Below are 3,633 nucleotides of genomic sequence, written 5' to 3'. Positions count from 1 at the left end.
AGAGATAGGAATACCAGGACCACCTTACCTGTCTCCTGAGAAATCTGTATGCAGGTCAAGAAGCAGCAGTTAGAACCAGACATGGAATAGCAGACTGGTTCCAAATTGGGAAAGGAGGACGTCAAGGCTGTATATTGTCACCCTGCTTATTTAACTTATATGCAGAGTACATCATGCAAAATGCCGGGCTAGATGAAGCACAAGCTGGGATCAAGATTGTCGGGAGAAATATCAATAACTTCAGATACACATATGACACCACCCTTATGACAGAAAGTGAAGAGGAACTAAAGAGCCTCTTGAGGAAAGAGGAGAGTGAAAAAGTTGACTTAAAATTCAACATTCAAAAAACGAAGATCATGGCATCTGGTCCCATCACTTCATGGCAAATAGATGGGGAAACAATGGAAACAGTGAGAGACTTTATTTTGGGGGGCTCCAAAATCACTGCAGATGGTGAAATTAAAAGATACTTGCTCTTTGGAAGAAAAGCTATGATCAACCTAGACAGCATATTAAAAAGCAGAGGCATTACTTTGTTGACAAAGGTCCGTCTAGTCAAAGTTGTGGTTTTTCCAGTAGTCATGCATAGACGTGAGATTTGGACTATAAAGAAAGCTGAGCACTGAATAATTGATGCTTTTGAACTGTGGAGTTGGAGAAGACTCTTTTTTTTTTTTTTTTAAACACACACATTTAACTTTATTTCATCATTCATTTAAAGCTTGATTTTATAAAACATAAAAAGACACTCTTAAGAGTTCTGTATCACAACAATTTGAAAAGTGGGAATATCCACAGCTTTATAGGCTCAAGTTACAAAAATTAAACTCAAATAATTGGACATTTTTTCAATACGGAAACTATACAAATGAAATAAATGACAAGAGGATGCAATAGGAGAAATATTTCACTACTTATGGACTATCATTAGTTACTTTCAGGATGTAAATGAAGATTCTGAATATTCACATTTCTTTTGTTCTATTTTATATTTAAATATTTCTCTATATTCTGCGTCAAGCTACTTGACCAAAAGTCTGATTTAGAAAGGCATTTAGCAAAAGTTTTTCCACCTGTGGTTACTACCTTCAAAGAAAGTAACACTGCAGTACTGAGGCAATCTGTGCAGTAACTTATGTCAACCCTATGGAAAGTCAGATAGGTACCAAAAACGAACAATTTTGCACAGATTCAGTAAAGTATCATGTTAAGTTTTCCTCATCTAAAAATTAACCAATGAAATAAAACATATCAACCATAGTTGATCTGACAGGAAAACCACATTTGAGAGTTACAAGCACGTTACTGTCCGTATCTCATCCTCAGTCATTGACAGGAATTTTGTAGGCTACCATGCTATTTACTTTGTGAATTGTAGTAGTGAATGAACGAAGACGAACTTCCTCAGAATTGGTAATGAACTGTGGTCCCGACTCTTCCCATTTCTCAGGTACAACCAGATCTTTGTCTGTATAAATGAGGAGATCAAATGAACAAGAAACTTCCAACAGTGGCAGAAATGTTACTGTAGCTGTGATCTGTCTGATCACTGAACGGATTTCATCTTGGATAGCTTTCTGAGACTTTTCTCTGGGTGCACTGTCATCTTTTGCAGTCTTGTCACACTCAATATCAAACTGCCATCTTTCAAGGACCTCTCCACTTTCAATATTTGAGATGACTACCACCAGTTTCTGAACTGAACACTTGTATAACCATTCTTTTAGTTGATCCACCACATTATTTAGGTATTTTATGAGCTCAGGATCAGTAGTTACAGGCAAGGTGAGTCCATATTTCTGCACTCGAGTAAAGGTTTCCGATGGATATATGCCACGTTGATATAAAATACTGTTGATACCAAATGAGAAGAACTCGGCCACGATCTCGGCGCTCCCGCGCAAGGTGATGCCTTGCTCCCGGGAGAGTTGCAGCGCCATGGCCAGGCCCACGGATGACGGGACGCGCTTCCACCCAGCAGACAGCGACGCCAGGGGCTTGGAGAAGACTCTGAGTCCATTGGACTGCAAAGAGATCTAACCAGTTCATCCTAAAGGAAATCAGTCCTGAATATTCATTGAAGGACTGATGCTGAAGCTGAAACTCCAATACTTTGGCCACCTGATGCAAAGAGTTGACTCACTGGAAAAGACCTGATTCTAGGAAAGACTGAAGGCAGGAGGAGAAGGGGATGACAGGATGAGATGGTTGGATGGCATCACCAACTCGATGGACATGAGTTTGAACAAGCTCCGGGAGCTGGTAATGGACAGGGAAGCCTGGTGTGCTGCAGTCCATGGGGTTGCAAAGAGTTGGACATGACTGAGCAACTGAACTGAACTGTCTTATTTCACTAAGCATAATATCATCCATGTCCACCCATGTTGTTGCAATGGCAAATTTCATTCTTTTTATGACTATGTATTAGTCCATGAGGTCACACAAAGTTGGACATGACTGAAGAGACTTGGTACACATAAATGTGTATATATAGGCCAAAGTATTGGTGCTTCAGCATCAGTCCTTCCAATGAATATTCAGAGTTGATTTTCTTTAGGATTTATTGCTTTGATCTACTTGCAATCCAAGGGATTCTCAAGAGTCTTCTCCAGCACCACAATTCAAAAGCATCAGTTCTTTGGCACTCAGCCTTCTTCATTGTTCAATTGCCATGAAATTAAGTCCCTTGCTTCTTGGAAGGGAAGCTACGACAAACCTAGACTGTGTATTTAAAAGCAGAGACATTGCTTTGCCAACAAAAGTTTATACAGTGAAAGCTATGGTTATTCCAGTAGTCATGTATGCATGTGAGAGTTGGACTATTTATTTTATATACATATACGTCACATCTTTTAAAACCATTCATTGGTTTAAAAAATTAAAAAATTTTTACTATTTTACTGTGCCAGGTCTTAGTTGTGGCACACGGGATTGTTCATCTTTGTTGCAGCATACATAATCTTTAGTTGCAGCACGGGGGATGCAGTTTGGTGTCCAGGGATCTAACCTGGTCCCCCTGCATTGGGATCCCAGAATCTTAGCCACTGCACCACCAGGTAAGTCCCTATCCATTCACCTGTTGATGGACAGTTAAGTTGCTTTCCATATCTTGACTATTGTAAACATGCTGTTATGAACATTGGGGTGCATGTATATTTTTAAATTAGTTTCTATTTTCTTTGGATCTACACCCAGGTGTGGAATTGCTGAATCATGTGGTAGTTCTAGTTTCATTTCTTTTGAGAAACCTCCATGCTGTTTTCCACAGTAGCTGCACCAATTCACATTCCTACTAACGATGTACAAGGGATTCCTTTTTCTCTACAGCTTCACGAACATTTGCTTTTTTAAAATGATAGCCATTCTGATAGGTGTTAATTGGTGTTTCATTGTGGTTTTGATTTGCATTTCTTTGATGTTTAGCAGAGTGGAGCCTATTGCAAATATTTTCTTCCATTTTGTAGGTTTTTCTTTACATTTTGTTGATGGCTTGCTTTGCTGTGCAAAAGCTTTTAAGTTAATTAGGTCCAATTTTTGCTTTTGTTTCCTTTGCCTTAGAAGACAGATCAAAAATATTGCTGCAGTTTATGTCATGAATGTTCTGCCTACATGTTCTTCTGAGAAGTTTTT

General features: G+C 39.0%; 1 pseudogene; it reads right to left on the bottom strand.

The window, feature by feature from the left end:
- Positions 1-668: 668 nt before the first annotated feature.
- On the bottom strand, positions 669-1,997 carry LOC138429747 (mitotic spindle assembly checkpoint protein MAD2A pseudogene; annotated as a pseudogene).
- Positions 1,998-3,633: the final 1,636 nt, after the last annotated feature.

This window comes from Ovis canadensis, chromosome 24, assembly GCF_042477335.2.
Source record: "Ovis canadensis isolate MfBH-ARS-UI-01 breed Bighorn chromosome 24, ARS-UI_OviCan_v2, whole genome shotgun sequence".
NCBI lineage: Eukaryota > Metazoa > Chordata > Mammalia > Artiodactyla > Bovidae > Ovis > Ovis canadensis.
The sequence above is the reverse complement of the archived record's forward strand: the minus strand, read 5'-3'. Positions and strand labels throughout refer to the sequence as shown.